Genomic DNA, 21,765 nt, shown 5'->3' with positions numbered 1-21,765 from the left:
TGAGCAACTATGATGAGTAAGTCTAGAACAAATAAGTTATAGCTGTTGGGAATTGCTAAATTCTGAATGCAACATAAAATGGCCAGTGTATGATCTACTAGATTAGTTTGTTTAATTATAAATAGTTTGGGCAGCAGTCCTGACATGAGAGCTTTGTTGCGTGCTTTGTTCTTTTCTGGGCATCTGCATCAATTACTTTCTTGCTGCTGTGACGAAAACAGCGTAAGGGAGGAAGGGCTAATTTTGGCAGGGAGGGTGTAGGTACCATGGCTCTAGCTAGGACAGGAGCACGAGAAAACTCTTGCATCATATCCTCATGAGGCAGAGAGAGGCATGCTGGTGCATAGCTGGCTTTCTCCTGTTTCCTTTTTATTCAGTCCAGGACCCCAACCCTTGCAGTAATGCTGCCTATGTTCAGAGGGGTCTTCCTTCCCCAGGTCAGCCTTTCCAGAGGTACCGGGGTGTCTCCCACATGATTACAGGTCTACTCACTGGAGGTAAACAACCACAGCACCTCTCCCCTCAGCCCTGTAAGACTCTTTGTCCTGCTGTCGTAGGCTCCAGAGTAAATGGACTATTGGACTACCCCTGGTGCAGTTACATTTCAAGACAAGGCAGCGGCACTCATGAAGAAATGTGATGTGGGAATGTATCTGATTCATAGCACCTTTGGAAGGTTTTCTCATCAGCTCAGAATTTGTGGATCCTGTGTCCCACATCAAGCCAAGAGTTAGGATGATCTGTTAGCCTTTAGTTGTATGTAGTCACGGCATCAGTCATTGGACAGCAAAGCTGGAAAGTGGGGAGCAGTCATATGTTCCTTCATGGCTTTGCAGACTCAGAGTGAAGTAGTGTGCCTTTATTCTGAGGACTGCCTGGTTCCCTAGGGGAAGTTTCTTTTGCAGATTCGTTCTTTAGTAACTTGGAGTCCTTAACTTTCGTGCACAGAGTTATTTTAGAAAACACGCGTGTTGGGGCTGGAGAGATGGCTCAGCTGATAAGAACACTGGCTGCTCTTCCAGAGGACACAGGTTCAATTCCCAGCGCCTCCATGGCAGCTTACACCTGTCTGTAATCCAGCTACAAGTGATCTGACACCCTCACATAGACATAAATGCAGGCAAAACACCAGTGCACATAAATTAAAAATAAATAAACCACAAAAACTAAATCACAGCTATCTTGTGGCATATTTTATCTTTTCTTTACATTTGTCAAGCCTAATTTATTTAAGCTTATAATAAAATCAATTTGTTTTGTGATGCTGGGAATTAGACCCAGGGCCAAGATTGCCACTGATCTCCACCCCAGCCCAGCTTAAAACTTCCAGGGTGAGCCATAATCATTAAGAGTAACATTGTGTGTATCTGCATGTTTTGATAGATAAATAGAGCCAGTAATGCTTTTGCCTCACCTTTAAGAAAACCAAAATGGAATTTAGATAAGGATCAGAAAGGATGTAAAAGTAATATTTGCCATTTAATTTTAAGAATTTTGTTATAGAAAACTTGGCATAATATAAAACCCTTATCTGTTGCCAACAATGTCCTATTTTCTCTCCCTCCCTTTCTTCATTCCTATATTGTTTTGAAGGAAATTCCATTTACTCAAACATTTGAATGCTGTTAAAACAGAATCATATTGTAATTGTTGTTGTTGTTTTTCAACATGGTTTCTCTGTGTAGCCTCAGTTGTCCTGGGATTTGCTCTGTAGACCAGACTGGCCTCAAACTCACAGAGATCTGCCTGCCTCTGCTTCGGCCTCCCGAGTGTCACCGCTCTGGACCTATACTGCTGTAATTTTACCTTAGAAATAGTAATACACATGGCGAGCATTCCTAACGTGTAAGTCTAGAATTGGAACTGCCCTAATAATCTCAAAACTTTCTGAGCACGGGCATGATGCCCAAGATTGAACACTTTGCTCCTCATCTCATGACAGGCCTCAGTCAAAATGCAGGTGCACTAACAATCCCGTGTGTTTACCTTTGTGGTTTGTGAGTAAGGTGTGCATGAACCGCAGATACGTGTTTAGACCTGAGTCTGCTCCTACAGTGCCTGGTGGTTACCGTTGTTCTGATTGGGCTTATTCTCAAGGCCCCTGTTTGATGTTGCCTTTAAGACAGTGGTTTGAAGGCTGATCTGAGAGTCTGAGAGGTGGGTGTCCTTCCAGTTCCTCTATCTGCTCACTGTACCAGTTCACTTTCCCAGGAGTGGATGTTTTTTGTTCACTAGGCATGTTCTTGGGGTGACAGTTTCATTACTGGAACCTTTAGATGCCCATAACACATAGCTCTGTTCTGCTGTCATTCTGACCACCTGCTTTCTGTGTGTGGCACTGGCTGTGTTTTAAACCTGCTGTTTCTCGGGGATCTAATGTTAGGATTGTAGTTTCTGGGTAATGTACCTGTTTTCTGAGGATGAAGCACTGCTTGTGAGACACAGACTGGATATTGTACTAGGGGCCTGAGTCACGCAGAAGAGTGCTTGGTTTGGCCTACAGCTTCAGTATTTAAAAATGAGGAGGCTTCATGTATAAACTCATTTGTTATATGTTTAAACAGCATGAAAGTCTGACAGTGCTGGGTTTGTTGTCTCTGTGACTAGGCTTTGACCTCTTCAGGCCCACTTCCTTTATTTGTTGTTGTCAGGGCTCCTGTATGTCTCTCCCTTTCCAACCAGCAGTGTAGATTCTTTTAAAAAATCATTTTTATTTTATGTGTATGAGCATTTTGTCTGCATGTATGTCTGGGCACCATGTGTGTATGATTGCCATTGGAAGTCAGAAGAGGTATCAGATCCCTTAAAACTGAAGTTACAGACAATTGTGAGCTGCATATGGGTTCTGGGAATTGAGCCCTGGTCCTCATATATGCTCATATGAGCAGAAAGTGCTGTCTCTCCAGTTCCAAATCTAATCTGTTTTGTTTTCTGTTCTAGTCTGTTTCCTTCCCTGCTCCCTGTTTTTCTTTTTGGTTTGTTTGAGACATGGTTTCACTGTGTAGCCCTGGCTGGTTTGTAACTTCTATATAGTCCAGGCTGGCCTCGAACTTCCAGAGATCAGCCTGCTTGTGCCTCTGCCTCTTGAACACTGGGATTACAGGTGTGCATCACTATGACCAGTCTAGCAGTGCCGATTCTTTCTGACTTCTGTGACAAAGATTATTCTTCTTGACTTTCGCCCTGGGCTTTGAGGTTCATTAACCTCACCCCCATTTTTTTTTTTTTTTTTTTTTTTTTTTGGTTTTTTGAGACAGGGTTTCTCTGCAGCTTTAGAGCCTGTCCTGGAGCTAGCTCTTGTAGACCAGGCTGGTCTCGAACTCACAGAGATCCGTCTGCCTCCCGAGTGCTGGGATTAAAGGCGTGCGCCACCACCGCCCAGCCCCCATTTTTTTTTAAAATGTAAATACATAGAATTACAGAATCTCAGTACTCAGGAGCTGAGGCAAGAAAGCAGGAACTTCAAGGCAAGGATAGGTGACACAAAGAGTTTGGAGTCTGCCTCATATACATTGTGAGACCCCCCCCAAATACCATAATTTCCTTTTTAACTAATGTCATTTAAAATAACATTTCTGTGTTGCTACAGAATCTTATTCAACCTGTGATATTTGATTTACTTATTTTACTTATTTATTTAGTGTGTGCTTTTATGTGTGTTTGGAGGCCAGAAGCTAATCTAAGTGTCTTCCTTAAGTGCTGTTGCCCGAGAGAGAGAGAGAGAGAGAGAGAGAGAGAGAGAGAGAGAGAGAGAGAGAGAGAGAGAGAGAGAGAGAAGCATGTGAGACAGTTTTTCTCTCACTGGCTTGAACTCACTGAGCAGTTCCAGGCTAGGCTGGCCAGCCATTGAGCACAGGGAGCACACCAGGGATCCACCTGTCGTCTGCCTCCCTAGTGTGGGCATTCCAAAGATGTGCCACCACTTGCAACTTTTTTTATGTGGGTTCTGGGCATCAAACTGAGGTCCTCATGTTTGCAAGTTTACCCACTGAGCCATATCCACAGCCTCAGCCTGTGCTATTTCTGAAGGTTATGGCACTGTTCACCAAAGCATGTCGAGTGAGCAGTTCTGGACATTTACTTCTGCTGGTCCAGATGGAGTGATTTGATTATAAATGTATCAGAAAATAATCTAACAAATAATTAAAAGTATTCCTAAGTGAAAAGGCAGATCACTGTAAAAGGTGCATGCTTGGTGCTCACAGAGAGCAGAAGTGGGCGTTTGGTGCTTCTGAACTGCAGTTATAGATGATTGTGAGCCAACTATGGCACTGGCAGCCGAAACCAGGGCCTCTTGCAGGAGCAGCCAGTGTTCTTAACTGCTGAGCCAACTCCAATCTCGTTCTAATTTCTTCCTTTTTTCCTTTCCTTTCCTCCTCCTCCTCTTCTTCCTCTTTCTCCTCATCTTCCTCTTCTTCCTCCTCCTCCTCTTCTTCCTCCTTCTCCCTTTCTTTCTTTTCTTTTCTTTTCTTTTTTTTTTTTGGCTTTTTAAGACAGAGTTTCTCTGTGTAGCCCCGACTGTCCTGAAACTTTTTTGTAGACCAGGCTGGCCTCAAACTCTGAGATCCACCTGCTTCTGTCTCTAAGTGCTGAGATTAAAGGCATGCATCTGCACCCTCTTCCTCAGCTTTTAATTTGTTTTTAAAGAGTAGATTTTATTTCGCTTTGGTGGTGCTGGTTCTTGAAGGTTACTGTGGGCAAGTGTGCTATCACTAAACTGTTCTCAGCCTTCTCTGTAGCCTAGGAAAGCTTTCTGGATGGAAAGCTCTCCTGAGTGTAGATGCACTGGCTGAGCCTGCTTGCCAGCCTTCATCCGTTTTCGTGGAGCAGGGTAATGGGCCAGAGTCATACTTCAGTGCTGCCATTTCCAGAAGCCTCACCTGCATCTCCAGGCTCTGATTTTCTCCTTGTCACTGTATCAGACGCCTCAGTGCTGCCACAGATCCTCCACCTCTCTCCCCTCTCCTCGGAACCTTTGATCACTTTTCAGCCCTGCCTGCTGCCAGCTCAGCCTGAACTCTGACCAGCCTCACTGAGACACAGTCACACAATTCTCAGGCCTCCCCCACTTCTCCTGCTCCTTCAGTTCCCTCTGCTCAGCTTGCTTAGGACTCAGTGTGAGGCAGCTGCCTGTGTGCCAAATCTCCTGCTCATGCCTCACTGACTGTTGATTTAGTTTCCTGTTCACCCTTGGCCTCAAAGGACTTGGTACTGATCATTTCCAAGAATCAACTTTATAGGAAGAGGTCGGACCTGTTCTTCCTAGAGTGGCTCGTTAACCCCACAAGCACTGGGTTTAGGTACTGCTGCTGCTGGAATTTAGTTATCCTCCTAGCTGTGGGATGGCAAGAGACAGTCTTGATTGAAAGCAGTAGGGCTTAGAATGGGTTCATGGGCTCTGGGCCTCGCTGCTTTCTGTGTAAATCTGGAAGTTCACATTCCCTCCTGGTGCATCACATGGTCTGTGCATCACATGGTCATTGCAGGGTTGCCGTGGGCATGGCCAGCTCTTTGTATAAGCACCTGGCTCATGCTAGATACTTAGTAGATGGTGGCTACTATTATGCTCTGGTAGACTTACTCTGGTCATTTGTCAGACCATGTCGTGTTTTAAGAGATATTCTTTTCAACCGTGTATGCTGGGCAGTCAATAAGAATTGATTGGGTTGAACATGCAGTAGCTACACCAGATTTCTTTACACTGACAGTATCACAAAAGAGTTCATAGGAGCTAGTGTGTTAATCTCCAGATGTCAGGATTGTGGGATGTCTCTGAAGAGCATCAACTGGCATAATATTGCCTAGAGTTGGTTACAGTTGCACGAAGAACTGTCCTCAGGCTAGAAGGACTCTGGTCCTGATTGACAGGTTTAGGAGCTATCAGTGTAGACAGGCAGTTTAGAGACCTTGGAAATGCAAGTACTGAATAAAGGTATAGTTTTTAAATCTTCTCATTGATGGCGAACAACATATACTTACAGCTCTTATACTAGTTTTGGGTTTTTGAGACAGGGTATCCCTCAGACTCCTGCTGCCTCAGTACTCTGAGTGCTATGTGCCACCAGTTCTGGCTCATGCTGTTGATTGACACCTGATTTCTAAATTTTTTAAAATTGTTGTTATTGAGCTATATATTTTTCTTCGTTCCCCTCCTTTCCTCTCCCTCCCTCCTTCTACCCTCTCCCATGATCCCCACACTCCCAATTTACTCAGGAGATCTTGACACCTAATTTTTATGATCTTGGCAAGGTGCTTGATAAGGGAAAGGTAAATATGACTTGCCTTAAAATAAAAAAAAAGAAAAAGAAAAGAAATCACATTCTGGAGTCAGAAACCCAACCACGGCTAAGAATATTGTTTTTACTAATGTACTCAATGACTGTTTATTGTGTTTCAGGAGTGTTGACCTGAAGAAAATAGTGGTAGAACATTGGGGGTTTTCCAGGCTTCATGGCGCTTGCTAGCATAGTAGGGTGTTGTGGACTGATCTAAGCCCTGTGGTCATTTATAATGAGATAGTATAGTAGCTTTCTGTGACTAGACTTGGGTGAAAGGGCAACCACATCAGCAGGAGGTAGGACAGTATAACCTTGATTAATCCTGCACCATGCTTATTAGCAGACAGCCACAACATTAGTCATGTAAAAGCTGTTGCTAGAGGCCCAGTGAGGTCACAGCTCTCAGACATGTGCTTGGCCGGAAAGTTTCCCTGGAGACACATGTAGCAGGATTCAGGTATTATTGTGGCCTAGGGAGGGCCTAGCCAAGAACTCAGCTCCCAAGGCAGAAGAGTAGGAGGCTGCTGCTCTTTGTGAGTTGCCCTCTCAGGACAGAGGTGTCTGCATCCAGTTTTGGTTGATCTACTTTTAACACCATACATTGTCCCAGTGAAAAATTATTTCTAGTATTTTCTTTTCTGGTAAACAATCCCTTGAGTGCTGATCAGAAAAAGAGATAACTGGGAGCATGCAAAACTGCTTCTAGAGCAGAACTTCTTAACTGTTCTCTTGCCATGAACCCTTTGGTTGTCAGATAAAGCCTGAAAATGCATAGGATTATAAAGGAGACCAGATGTGTACTGAAATACAATTCTCAGAAATGTTTTTGGAAATGTGTAATAGAAGTGATACACCCTTACCACTAACTAGCCAGATCTAGTGTTGGTAATAATTGCTTAGGCTTTGAAATTGTGTTGGGTATATATGATACAAACGGGATACTTACAGCAGGCCTGGAGAGGTGGTTCAGTTGTTAAGAGCACATCCTGCTCTTGCAGGGGACTTGAGTTCACTTCCTAGTACCCCTGCCAGACAGATTGACAACCCCTGTAACTCTAGCTCCGGGGGATTAGATGCCCTCTTCTGGCTTCTGCAGGCGCTGTTCTTAGGTGCATTGTACATGTAAGCCCTTGGTTGGGCTTTTAGATCATAGGCCAACCATTACCTCTGTGTTGATCAGATGGATGACTGTGTTCCTGTCACTTCTTTATATTTGATGAGGGTGTTGTGCTTGGGTTTAGAGGTCAAGCTCTTTAGAATATAAAGGACAGTACGACCTTGGGGTAGGAGGAGAAAAGGCCTATAATGAGCCCATGTGAGTAGTGTAAAGTCAGAAGCCTGACTTGGCTATGCGCACTTCCCATGTATTTACTTTTCTAATCTCCCTTATTATCTGCCTCTTGCAGATGAGAAACAGGCACAGAGAGATTAAGTAGCTTGCCCAAAGTCAAAACTAGGTCTTTCTGGTTTCTTGGGACTCTAGACTACACACACTCAGCACAAAAGTACCCTGATGACAGTGTAGAGGACAAACCAGGCGTTGTGCGACTGTAGCTATGACACCGGATCAGAGGCTGCTAACATGGTACCGGACAGAGATGGAAAGGCCCCCTGAATGCTAAGCTTTAAGAGCAGGTGAAGGATTTTCCAACCCAGAAATCTATACATTTGTTTTCAATTTAGACAGAATTCACGGAATAAGAGATAATGTCTGCTGTAACATTTACGACAAAATAAACTCTTTCCTTCTTAAAAAAAAAAGTCTGGTGTTCCTGAGTAGAGACTTTTCTAGAGTTTTAGTCCTCTCCATCCCTGTTCTCATCTGTTCGTTATGACCCCTCCCTGAACAGTGAGTGGTTTTGGGGTGGTTAGGGTTTTATTGTCCTCTCCAGCTAGTGTTTATGCTCACACTGCTTTAGTCACCTGACTAGCTGAGGGACTCTGGGGGTGTAGCTCCTGAGTGTGCACTGTCTGGTGACTCAGCTGGTGTCATAAGTTGCTCGTGAAGCAGGGGAGACTTTGGGATCTGGTTTATTTTCTGGGATAATTTATGAGAAGGCAAAGGTAAATGGGAGGGACCGAGGGAGATCAAGGGTGCGCTAACAGTCAGGCCAGTGGCGTCTCACCGCACCCCATGTACGTACGGCTGGTGCTGACTTCCCTGTCTAGGAAAAGATCCACCTGCCTCTGCCTCCCAGTGCTGGGATTAAAGGAATCCGCAACCATTACCCAGCCAATTCTAATAAGACATTTGGGGAGTGTTTCCCAACCTCCTTCCATTCTAGTTGTAGAAAGACTGTTGAGAGTCTCAGCTGAGCAGGCATAGAGTAACCCGAACCTGAGCCTCTGGTAGGTAAGTGACTAGGGTCTGAAGCTTTTCACATCATAGGTGGAATCTTAGTGCTTACAGCCAAATGGACGCTTTATGAAAACATATTTAATCCAGCTGTTATGATAGGCTTGATTAGCTAGTTCCTGGTCCCAAATGTTTGATTGGCTGAGATCAGATTCTGCACTTGCCCTTATGGCATTGTGGGGATTCATGAATTCATAGACATGTGTTATAGGAGCCCATGCTTAACCTCGCCCCACACCCTAACCCACACGGCCTTGTGGGATGCCCTTATATCATCATGAAGGTTTATGATCGGAATGTTTGTTTGGCTTTGCATTTCACCTGCGGTAAGATAATTACGATTTTCAGTTTGCTAAAGAACCAATATTGTTCACCCTCGTGGTCACTCACAGATGTTCTCCTCTGCCTTCCCATGTTTCACTTCCATATTTGAAATCATCTTTCATCTTACAGACCAATGATCTGATTCAATTGTGGCTTTTTAAAAAAAGATGTTTTTATTTTTATTTTATGTGTATTAGGTGTTTTACCTGCAGTATATAAAATTCACCATGTATATACCTGGTACCTGAGGTGGTTAGAAGAGGGTGTTAGATCCCCTGAGACTGGAGTTACAGGTTGTAAAGCTGCCTTGTGGGTTCTGGGTACCAAATTCAAATCCTCTGCAAAAGCAGCCAGTGCTTGTAACCACTGAGCTATCTGACCAGCCCCTCAATAGTGGTTTTTCCTAATAAGTAGCCTCTCCTTAAGTTTATTTATTTTAATACAGTCTCATGTAGCCTAGCATATCTCTACCTTGTGTCAGAGGATAGCCTTAAGATCCTCCTGCCTTCATCTCACAAATGCTGGGATTATAGGCCAGTGCCACCATGCCTAGCTCCTAGTCTCTGATTTCAATAAGCATTCATCAAATGCCTCAAGCTTGTCAGGCGTTGGGCTGGTGGTTGCCAAGGATATCAGAGGAAGGAGCTGATGTGGCAGTGACTGGCAGCAAAATTGCCTGTAGTTAGTTGCTGCAATGTAGTGCATATTGCAAGGGAATGTGTTTAGGGAACTTTGCAAAGTGTGTGTTTTCTTTTTATAAGGTTTATTTTTATTTATGTGTTTGTGTGCATATGCACACATATATGCAGTTATCTGTGGAGGCCAGAAGAATGCGTTGGCTCCCCTCGGAACGAGAGTTATGGTGATAGATTGTGAGACACCATGTAGGTGCTGGGAACCAAACCTTGGTCTTCTGCATGAGGATCAGTGACTTTTAACCATTGAACTATCGTGCTAGTCCCTAATTACATAATTTTAAAAAGATTTATTTATTAGCGTATATGTGTGTGTTTGTGTGTGCGTGTGTGTATGTGTGTTTGTGTGTGTAGGTGACCATTTAGTTCAGAAGGGTGGCATCTGATCCCTTGCAGCTGGTATTTTAGGAGCTTGTGAGAGACCAGACATTGGTACTGGGATTTATATTTTGATTTTTGATAGAGCAATTAATGCTCTTAACTATTGCACCATCTCTTGAGTCTCCTTGTTACTGGAGTCTAGAGTGGTAAAGGTGTTTGCCCTAGGTGTAGACAGGATCCAGACCCAGGCTGTTAAATTCCAAAGCCCAGTGTTGGTCTCTGTGACTACCCTGTGCCACTGTGTCACACTTACTTGGTTACTGATGAAGCAATGGGAGAAATAGCTTTGCTTGTGCTGACTGAGTGGATTTACCAATCCCTGTCCCTTTTGAGTGAATGGCAGACAGTAAGAGCAGGCCTCAAACCACTGTGTCCACTTGTAGGGAGCAGAACCCAGGCAGGCTGCTTTGAGTGCTTATGTAGGGACATACAGGCACCATTTCTCCTTAGAGAATTATTTGTAGTATTGTGCTTGTCAGTGATATTCTATGGCTCTTTACACTGTGGGTTCTTGAAGGCTGTCATGTAGGAGTTAACAGGTTGGTGGACAGGACAAGAGAAGAAGGAAGGGCATGCCACCCTAACAATATTGGAGCAAGAGCCATGGAAACTTCAGCTCTGTGCCTCATATGTGCCGGTCCCCTGCTTTTTTGTGCTGCACACTTTATTTAAAGGCAAGAGAAAAAAAATTAAAGGTAAGGGAAAAAAATCCAAACCAGGTCATTTTAAACAAGCACCCTCTTCTCTAGTTTCCTAAACTATGTTGTCTTTAATTTGTCTTCTCACATCTTGTGGCTATGGCTAGGGGACCAGATGGTAAAAGAAGTGGGGCATTAGGAGAAGACTGACATCAAACGTTAAAGTGGAAAGAACATAGTTTCAAATGGAGTCCTGGATCTGTGTCCCAACTTGAATGTCTGGTATCAGAAAGACAGTGCCGACTCTCATGTGCTGCTGGTGACACACAGCCAGTTACATATACTTGGTATATAGTTCGACTTGTCTAAAGTGTAAATATCATTCTGGCATAAACACCCATACCATGTGACTTAACAGTTATATTCTTATGTATCTCTTCAAGAAGAATTAAAAAAAAAGTGTGAAAAAAATGTGTGCACAAGGGCTTATTGTTGAATGTTCCTACCAGTGTACTTTCTAGTGGCTCCAATCTGGAAGCAGTTCAAAGGCCCAGCCGATAATGAATAAACAAAATACAATACAACAATAAAAAGGAGCCTGGTGCTGTTAACACACTCCATAGGGATGAGCTTCACAAACGTGCTATGTCAAAGACACCTGATGCAAAAGACAATGTTGTGTGTACTTCTGTTCATGTTAAATGTCCAGAAAAGACAAAAAGGAAAAACAAATCTACAGTGGCAAATGGTCGCCTGAAACTAGTGTAGAACCTGTACCCAACATATTGGGGTATGAGGGAGCCTCTGGGATGGTGGAGGTGTTCTGAGCATCCACTGTGGAGGTGGTATTTGCTAACTGCCATTGAACTATGTACACTTTGGATGAGTGAGATTTTGGCATAATAAGTTTATAAGTCAACCAAGCCTGACCTATTTCACTGACATTTGGCTCATGCCCATCCGGGATGCATACAAGGTGGGGGCTCATTCCTTGAATTTTTGAGGCATGCAGAGTGGCAGAGAGTCAAGGAGATAGGGTTGAGCCCACATGGAAAGGGTAGCAGCCCAATCCAGTAGTTTATACCCATAGCCCCAGCTCTCCAAGAGGTAAAAGCAGGAAGATGGATTGAGTCCAGGGAATTGACTCCAGTGTGCAATGCAGTGAGCCTGACTTCAAATTACAGAAAATGGAGTCATAGAAAAAAGGTACTTTCTAGTTCTTTCCGTAGTGCTTGATGTTATGCATTCATTTTCCAGTTTATTAATTAGACACAGGGTTCATGTAGCCCAAGCTGGTCCTGAACTTGCTATGTCACAGAGGCTCTCCTTGAACTTAAAAAAAATTACTACGTTTATTTATTTTGTTTGTATGTGTCTGTACATGGGTGTGCTAAAGTATACATGGAGGTCAGGTGCTAACTAGCAGGAGTTGGTGCTCGCCGTTTTCCTGTGAGTCCCAGGCTTGCTGTCTTGGGCTTGAACTCTTGATCATCCTGCCTCATCCCCCAGTGCTGGGATTACACAACTTCCTTTTTAACTCTCAGTAATGCTTCCCCTACACACTTTTCCTTCTCATGTTTATTCCTTTCAGTCTGTTTTGAACATATCTCATGATAGAGACACACATTTACAACTTACTGTTACTCTGTTTATACCTTACATTCATATTTGGGATTTGGTGGTTACATTTTTAGAATCTAAAGTGTTAGCTGGCCAGCCTCTGACTTCTCAATGAAGATCATCCAAAGGAGCATAGAGGCCATCTGTTTAGAGTGGTTCAGCACTCAAAATTGGGGATGTTGGCATGGGAAGCTGGAAGCAGGCCAATTAGAAGTGGGGTTTATACATGGTTTATTTTGTTAATATTGAATAATAAATGGGGCAAAATTGAGGGAAGCTGGGTGTCCGTCACTAAGGCTTGACTATTCTGGGCAAATTACTGCAGAGCTCAGGGTGAGAGTTCGTCACTAGCTGTGTTCTGTCCCATCTTCAGTCTTCCACCTGGAGACAGGCCAGGACAAGACTCGTAGGAATCCCGTAAAGACTGTATCCTAATCTGCTTCAGGTTGCAGATGCTAGTCTGAGAGCTCGGAAGCTAAAACTCCACTGCTTCCTTCCCCTAACAAAATTTAAACAAAAGCCACCACCCATGTAGGCTGAAACAAGCACTGTCTATATGAATGACAGTGGAGAGGAGAGACATTACAAAGGTGGGAACCACCGGCTAAACTGAATTTAGCAGTTGATTTTCTTGTGAGTCTTGAAGTTCAACACATTTGGGTGTTGAATCTTTAGTTTCTTTAGTTGAACCCAGGGAAGTTAAGAAGACTTGCTGAGCAATAGATTTTGGAGGAGTGATTATAGTAATAAGCTAGAAATTTCAAGTTTTCTCCATCTGCTAGCCAGTTTGAACTGTAGAGGATTAAGACAACATTGCATCCTGAAATGAACTACCTCTCATGTATTAGTATGTATGGACACATGGGTGGCATACACCTCACATGTTTGGTTGCTTTTTCTTTGAGGTTCCTAGGCTTCCTGACTTCAGTCTGAATTCTAGACCTGCCACTGCTCATCACTTCAATTGGATTTGATAGTAACTAACTTTGATGACATTACCTCTGTGAGTGACATTTGTGTTGGGGATCCCTTGTTTAGAATGTTTGTTTGTTTGTTTGTTTGTTTATTATTTTGAGACAGAGTTTAATCTAGCCCAGTTTGACCTCAAAATTGCTATGTAACTGAGGACGACCTTGAACTGCTGATCCTCCTGCCTTCACCTCCCAAGTGCCGGGATTATAGGTGTGTTGTACCATGCTTGATTGATCTGATGTTCAGGTCTGAGCATAGAGCTTGGCACATGCCAGGCAAGCACTCTACCTACTGAGCTACATCCCTAGCCAAGTTTTAAAGAGTATCAAATTATTTACTGAGCAGCTGGGAGCTATAGGGTCATCCTCTTAATGGGTATAAATTGAGTGAGTTGCTTATGCTCTCCTACTATCTGAGAAAAAGGAAACTTCCTGTTTTCTGAAGCAGAACTGGAGCCTGTCCCCGGCAGGACCTGGTGGATGTGGTAGCTGTGGCTGCTGTGGGGGAACTTGGCTCGATTTTCTCAGTGGCAAGAGAATTTGGAAACTCCAGTTTTCTAATGTGAAACCTTCCAATTTTCCAGCTGGGGTTAGTACTGTGAGGGTTAGACAGTGCAGTGTATTGTGGCCTGTGTTGGAGACTGAGGTACAGGATGAGTTGGGAGGTTGGGAGGGTTAGTTAATGTCACTTGGGGAAATGTTTTTCCCGGTCTGGAGAGAAGTGTAGTCACATTAGTCCATTTAAGGAGGAAAGCACACACTCGGACAGTTGGGTACCACGAGACCGCAAAGAAGTAAAAGTCACAAGTTTTCTCTGCTTAGAGTCCAGAAAGTTCTAGTAATGTGTGTGTAAACCTTTGATGCTATTTGAATTTATAGTTACTCAAATGACTCTGCATCACTCATTTTATATATATGCTTCAAAAAGGCACTAGAAATTGATATTCTTTGAACAAATTTATACCTTCTTATAATGAAGGCAGACAATGGCTATTTTACAAAAAGATTTTATTTATGTATTTGTGTGTGTGTATATATATATATATATATATATATATATATACACACACACACACACACACACACACACATACGCACATATGTGTAGGTGCCTGTGGAGGCCAGAGGAGGCCATCAGATCCCTTGGAGCTGGAGTTGCAGGCATTTGTGATTCACCTGGTATGGGTACTGGGTTCTGACTCTTGCCTTCATGGTTGAGCAACAAGTACTTTTGAATTGTCTCTCCAGCCCTGGGCTATAGAAGGAGGAGCAGGCTGCATTCCCGCTCGGCTAGCTTTACACCCGAAATAACAACACTCAAATTGTATTCATTTAAACACTGCCTGGCCCATTAGCTCTAGCCTCTTACTGGCTAACTCTCACATCTTGCTTTAACCCATATTTAGTAATCTGTGTAGCACCACGAGGTGGTGGCTTACCGGGAAAGATCTTAACCTGCATCTGTCTTGGAGAGGAGAGTCATGGCGACTGCCTGTCTCAGCTTTCTCTCTCCCACAGTTCTATTCTGTCTTCCCCACCTACCTGATTTTCTGTCCTATCAAAGGACCAAGGCAGTTTCTTTATTAACCAATGGAAGTAACACATAGACAGATGACCTCCTCCCTGAGTGTGTACCCTTCTGCTGGCATTCGTGTTTTACAGATGTGAGAAGGCAGGTGACTTGTTAGTGATCAGTAGAGTTAATTGGTGATTGCATTCTTAGATGTATGACAGTTTGAAATGGAGTTTTTAGATCAAGGTTTCCTTGTGTCCATAGTCTTATCATTACAAAGTACACGAGCTATGGTCACTGTCTTGGCTGTTGTTCTGCTCTGAGCCAGTGTGGTTTGTGTAGTTAAAAGATTCTGGTAGAAGGTTGTTGAACAGTTTTCTTTGAGGACTATGTGTCAGAGGTGGTGGCCTGAAGTTTTGAAGGCAGTCGGAGCCAGGAGGGGTTGCCCAAGCCCTTCAAACAGATACCTACCTGTTGCTTGTTTGTTTTTAGGGTCTTTCTTCTTTTTCTAGGATAACCTGGTGCATTTACCCTGACCCCTTAAATTTTTTTTTTTATTTTATTTTGTCTCTGTATCATGTTCTTCAGTTTAAAAGCTTTCCTGGTTTTTTGACTGAAATCTGTATTTCTCATTTGCCTTATTTCTGGGTGGCTTGGGGAGGAGGGATGGTAGCAAAAGGTCTGCTCTGCAGAGAACACTGTGATGTGTTAAGAGGGTTGGATTAGGGATGTCTAAGGAATAGTTATGATTAGGGGAACTTTAATCAAGGCGAGAATTAAATGAGTAAAGAGTTAGCCTCTCAGGGTCAAGGCTGACAAAGTGATATCCCAGAACAGGCAGTGTGTGTACTGTGTGGGTGAGGGAAAGCTGGGTACATTGAGTGTTGGCAGGGGCCAGGTTGCCTACAGAGTATAGGAGGCATTTACTGAGCAAGCAGCGTCTTGTGTTGGCCTCTGATAAAAGAAGCAGCTCAGTCTCTAGAGGTTCACAGGCTCCTCAGATGACAGCAGACAGACCTGCTGTCAAGAGACAGATGGCCAGAGTGCAGTGGAGCAGTTCGTGTCATTGATGTGGTGTGGGCTCCGTGGATGGATCCGCATTTCTAATTCACTTTTCTGCTCTGTGGGAGGGCTTAAGCAAGCAGAGAAGTCAGATGGTGGCAGCAGTGGCAGCATGGCCTTGTTTGGGTGTGGGAACATGGAATCCGAAAGTGCTGAGGTAGCCTGAGTGAAGGGACCGGCCATTTGTGGGTGTGCTGAGGAGGCTTTGCAGACATCACTGATAGGGAGTTGCAGTGGATCTTACTGATGTTTACTGTTCATCATTACTGTAAATAAGAAGGGTTTTCCAGGGCTGGGAAGGTAGCTCAGTGGTACAATGCTTCCCTAAGGTACATGCATGTGACCCTGAGTTCAATTCCCAGCATCACAGACATGCACGCACACGCACACTGTGGAGTTACACAGAGCTGAACAAATAGCCCAGTGAAACATCTCCCTTCTCTGTGTTATCCTAATCAGCTTTTCTCCTCTCCTTAGATAATCCATTGCTGGAAGCAGGCTGTTTGTACATTAAAGAGAAGTCCCTCTTCTTGTAGGTCCTGTGGAGTTCCAGTAGTTTGGTTATCTTGCTGATGTTTTCAAGTGCTGAAGCCTCTTGCATCCCATTCTCAAAGCCATGTTTTATCAGTGATGCTCAATATTCTTCAGAGTTGAGTGAAATATTCCAGATGTTGAAGAAAAAGTGGGCTGGGATTGTAATGACATCCAGACTTCTTACAGAAACCCGCCTGTGAATGTTGAGAAGCACCTGTGAGGTCATTCAGTACAGGATTTTAGTCTGTCAGCTTTGTTCTGCGTGTAGAAAGGAGGTTGGGGGAGGGGTGATCAGAGAAAACCCACTGTCATCATATTGTGTTTGGTTGCTGGTACTGCCAGTTGAGTCCCAAAGAGGAAGCAGCATCATTACTCTGGGTGGCTGGATTAAAGCGAGCTCTTTGTTTTCTTTCTTTGTTTCTTCAAATGGGCTCTCTTAAGGGACTGGCCTCTAATTCCCTCTGTACCTAAGGATGACCTTAACCCTGTCTCCACCTTCTGTGTGTTGGGAACTTAAGCATGGTACAGGCCTGCTTTGTGCAGTGATAGGACAGAATCCCAGGTGTCATGTATGCTAGACAGACATTCTACAGGCCGAGTTGCATCCCAGCCTCAAGCTCCTTGTGATGTGTATGTGCTTTCTAGAGTGTGTCAGAGTGGGATCTTGTAAATCAGAGATTCTGCATATTTCTAATTATGATCATTTCAGCAGTTTAAATCTTTAGAATTGAAAGATGATTGTGGACAGAATGGTGGTATGGCCTTTAACCTCAGCCACCAAGAGGCAGAGACAGGAGGATTTCTGTGAGTTCCTGGCCAGTCTGGCCTATATAACAAGTCCAAGCCAGCCAGCCAACCAGGACTATATAGTCAGTCATTCGTTCCCCTCCCCACACCCCCAAAACAGTGAAGGACAGAACAGGTAGGTGGTGGTGTTTAGATTTTATTGGTTGACAGTGGGAATTGATTGGTTTATAATTCATTCTGACATGTTTATGTACTTTTTTTTTAATTTAGTTTTTTGAGAGAGGGTTTCTCTGGGTAGTTCGGGCTTTCCTGAAACTTACTCTGTAGACCTGGCTGGCCTCAAACTCAGAAATCCACCTGACTGCCTTCCAAGTGGAGTGTGTCACCACTGCCTGGCTTTGTTTATGTCTTAAGTATATGTAATATTTTTGAATTACTTTTAGATCATATGTCAATTTTATTTTTGTCATTGTCAAAGGTATTAATGAGACATTCCCAAAGATTATCAGTGTACATAAAAATCATCAATGAATGTCTTCATATTTATCAGTCTGGAGATTAGGAATGTAATTTGATTAGTTTTTATGGTATGATTTATTTGAGAAGTGAGCACAGGCCCCTTAACAAGATCAGTAGGAAAGAGTAAGAGAATAGTTTACCACAGATACCAGTTTCTTTCTGAAATACCCAGCTTTATATGTGGAGTTCAGGCATTGCTGGCACATGCCAGACAGGAGCCCCCACTGCAGCCACATCATGTTTTCCACACTGATCTCTTCCAAAACAGCAGCACCTTCCATGTTGCTCCACCTGGATCATTAGCATTTTCATCTCCAGTGCTGTGGCTGTCTGCTCACCACTTGGGAGACGTTAGTCACTACGGGCAAGAGTTGTATTTGGATGCCAAAGTTCATGGTTGGAAATGTGGTTCTGCATGGTCTCAAAGCCTCTTCCTGCTAGCTGACTATCAAGAACAAAGGGAAGCATGGTAATTTTAGAGTGTGGAGAGTGTCACACCCTACCCAGCGAGAAGAGTAAGCCCTGGATATCTCGTGTCTCCTGGTGGGATGCATGCACAGGGTCATCTGCTATTTGTGTTGACACTTGCCAAGCACCCAGGCCGAGCTGAGTCATGAGGGAGCATTAGGCAGCTAGTCTGAGGGACAGTTTGCAGACAAAGTGGCCAGTGTTTTCAGGTGTCCATCACAGCCAACATCATGACAGCATACAGCCCACAGTCCTGGACCAGAAAAAGTACACCAGTGACAGAAGTTGGCAAAATGTGATAGGACTGGCTGTAAACTTAATAGGTTGGTTGTATGTTGATAGATCTGTCCTGACTTTGGTTACTTAACTGGGGTTCTGTAAGTCATTAGCATGTAGGGAAGCTTGAGCAAGTCTGTGTGGAAATTCCTTGTACTATTTTTGTAAGTTTGAAAGTACTTAAAGATGAAGTTAAGCAACAAGAAAATTAATTCAGCAGAGCTGGGAAGTAAAGACTGTGGCTGACATGCTTTGTGCCTGCCCTTTGGATGGGTCAGGAACTGGCTGCATTTCTTTGCTTCAAGAGTATCCGTAGTGATGAGGCTTGCTGTGGTTTCTGGGTAAGGAAGGGATCCTGGGATCGGTGAGCTGTGACTGTATGGGATTTCAGCTCCCTGTTGACAAGGTCTCATTAATTAATGTACTTTTTTTTTGTAAGGAGCTGTAATTATGTATTGAGGTGTCCTGTGACCAACAGGTTACCCGAGCTTTGTTGTTGTGGCTCCCAGACTCTGTAGCTGGAAATGTACCCCTGTAACTGACTTGCTGGTTTGTTTCTGTTTTTATTGGGCTGCTTTGAATTCAGGTGAGTTCGTCGGTTCTTCTGCAGTGAGTCATATATTCAGTTTGATATTTATTGGTAGCCTCTTAGGAAGAGCTGATTTTAAAAGGTTTTAAAATTTTGTTTTATTTAGGCTTGAAATATGCTAGATGTATGTTTTTTGTTCTTAGAAAAGGCAAGAATTTTCATATACTTATTAAATAGTAAAATGCTGGCGTAAGTCCCACCTGGGAGCCTTATGGTATGTCTTAGGTTTCTTTTTCTGTGTTGAAAACCATAACCAGAAGCAACTTGGGAAGGAAAGAGTTTATTTTATTTGTCGTCTATCTCTGAGGGAAGCCAGGGCAGAAACTCAAGGCAGGAAGCTGGAGGCAGGAACTGAAGCAGGCCATTGAGGAGTGCTTCTTACTTTCCTGGCTGGCTTCTCATGGGTTTGCTCAGCCTATTTTCTTATACAACTCAGGATCATCTGCCCAGGGGAAGTACTGCCCACAGTGGCCTTGGCCCTTCCACATCAATTGTTAATCAAGAAAATTACCGCGCAGACTTGGCTACAGGCCACCTGATAGAGGCATTTTTCAATTGAGGGTTCTTTTCCCAATTAACTCTAGCTTGTGTCAAGTTATCAAAATACCAGCCAGGTTATAGGTAACAGAATGGAGGGAGTGAACTCATTGATAGGTGCCACTGTTCACAAGAGTGTTGGTTAGTGTGTGGCTCATGGGTTCTAAAATCTGAGTCATTTGAATCAGCATGGGAGGAAGATGGTGGACTTGGGGGTTTGAAGACATAGGACTACTTTAGCTGGTTCTTTAACTTTTCCAGCTCTTAAATTTCTCATCTGTAAGTTTGGACTCTGTGCATCTGTGATGTGTTCTTGGCCTGTAGACACCTCAGATGCATGGCTGCATTTTTAACCAATCTGATCACAGCTGAGACTCTGCTTTCCCTACAAAAATCTATAACAATGGTAGCATTTGTCATTAACCTGTGTTATAGATTCCAAGTTTTTAAAATGGTTTTTTACATTTATTATGTGCTTGGGTGTACCTGTGTATTATGCACATGTGTGGCAGTCAGAGGACATCTTGTGGGAGTTGGTCCTCTTCTTCCACCCCATAGATTCTAGGGATCAAACTCAGGAAATCATCAGTTTGACAGCAAGCGCCTTTACCCTCTGAGCCATCTCACCCGCCTAGGGCTTTTTGTCAGGAAGGTTTCCCATATCTTTTTAGTCCACAAAGAAAAACACATTCTCTTTAACACCTTAGCTCTGTTGTATGTTTTACCCCAATCTACCGATACTTTTTACCATTTCCTAGACATTTACTGTCTTCATCTCAAGTCATTTGGTCTAAATAAATGTCAGATTTCTTTTAGAAGAGAATCATAGGAGACAAAGGGACAAGAAACTTGTGGACAACAAGTGGGGGCATTTGTATGTAGTATTTTTTCAAACTTAGGCTGGATGTTTCGGTTCTCTGAGAAGGACCAGGTCTCACTATTCTTTTTCACTCCAGAATCAGGAGAACTTTCCTTAAGTCAGGAGAGGTCCCTGCCTTTAGTGACAGCACAATTTTGGGCTTAAGGCAGGAGTGCTACAAATTTGAGGGCAACTGGCTCCACACAGTAAGTTCAAGGCTAGCTTGGGGAGACATAGTGAGGACTCATCTTAAAACAAACAAAAAACAGACAAATGAATGCACTTCTTTCATCCTTAAATCAGTTTGAGTTTGCTGTGTGAACCCAAGTGAGCATGGCTGTTATTTGGAATTCTGCCCTTGAGTGTCAGGGAAGAAGGCATGCTTGCCTTCAGTGTAGGTCCAGGGAAAAAGAAGTATGATTGTGTTTTTGTGTCTGTGACGAGGGAGCACATGAAAGCAGCCCAGTTCAGGGGTGACCATTGGTGATCTGGGGTGAAGGATCTGTGGGAGTTCTTCATGGGATCTCAGGCCTTAGGTTTTTTTTTTTTTTTTTCCCCTGGCAGTTTCAGACAGAGGGATGGAGGGGAAGTTGAAGTGCCCAGGCAAGTGAAGAGGGTGTGTACTGAGCAACCCAGTGAATAGGAGCTCACTGGCAATCAATTAATTGTTCCTTTAAATGCAACCTATTTTCCTGAGCCAGAACAGAAGTCCTACTGGATAGAAAAATCTGGATAGGTAAGAGCATAAGCTACCACTGTGTAAAAGCTCAGGAAAGTTCTAGAAGGGAAATCAGACGACAGGTAGTTTCTGTTGGAGGGGATGATGGTTAACAGATATTTGCCTGCATGTATATCTGTGCACCGCATGCCGTACCTGGTGCCAGGAGGCCAAAAGAGGGTATTACACTGTATGGAACTGGAGCTGCCATGGGGGTACAGTCTCTGGAAGAGCAGCCAGTGTTCTTAAACACTGAACCATCTCTCCAGCCTGAGACAGGATTAATTAATGAAGCCCAGGCTGGTCACAGACCTACAGTCCTCTTACTTAACCCACTCTCACTGTATCTGGAGTCACAGAGAGGTAGGTGCCACTGCACCTGGCTCAGAAGTCAAGCTTTTGAAAGAATTATTTATAAGGCATATACAGGATGAGCAAAAGCGAAGAGGCAGAGCCATTAGGACTTTAAGACTCTCCCTAAAGGTTTCCCCAGTGTTCAGATCCTTCTTCCTCCAGGAGAGAGAGAGAGTGTAGTTGTCTGTAATTTATTCCCTCTCATCATTGGTATTAATTTAGTTTCATTTACTAGTTTCAAAAATAATATTTTTTCTCTCTTTTCTATCCCCTTTCCTTTTACCTTCCCTCTCTACCTTGTCACCCCCTTCCCCTTTGAGACAGAA

At 43.6% G+C, this 21,765-nt stretch overlaps 1 protein-coding gene across 1 annotated transcript in view; it reads left to right on the top strand.

The window, feature by feature from the left end:
* Positions 1-21,765, top strand: part of Kif13b (kinesin family member 13B) — a 151,401-nt gene that overhangs the window by 27,904 nt on the left and 101,732 nt on the right. The window lies entirely within an intron of this gene.

The sequence above is a fragment of the Arvicola amphibius genome, chromosome 13, assembly GCF_903992535.2.
Source record: "Arvicola amphibius chromosome 13, mArvAmp1.2, whole genome shotgun sequence".
In the NCBI taxonomy this organism is placed as follows: Eukaryota; Metazoa; Chordata; class Mammalia; order Rodentia; family Cricetidae; genus Arvicola; species Arvicola amphibius.
The sequence above is the reverse complement of the archived record's forward strand: the minus strand, read 5'-3'. Positions and strand labels throughout refer to the sequence as shown.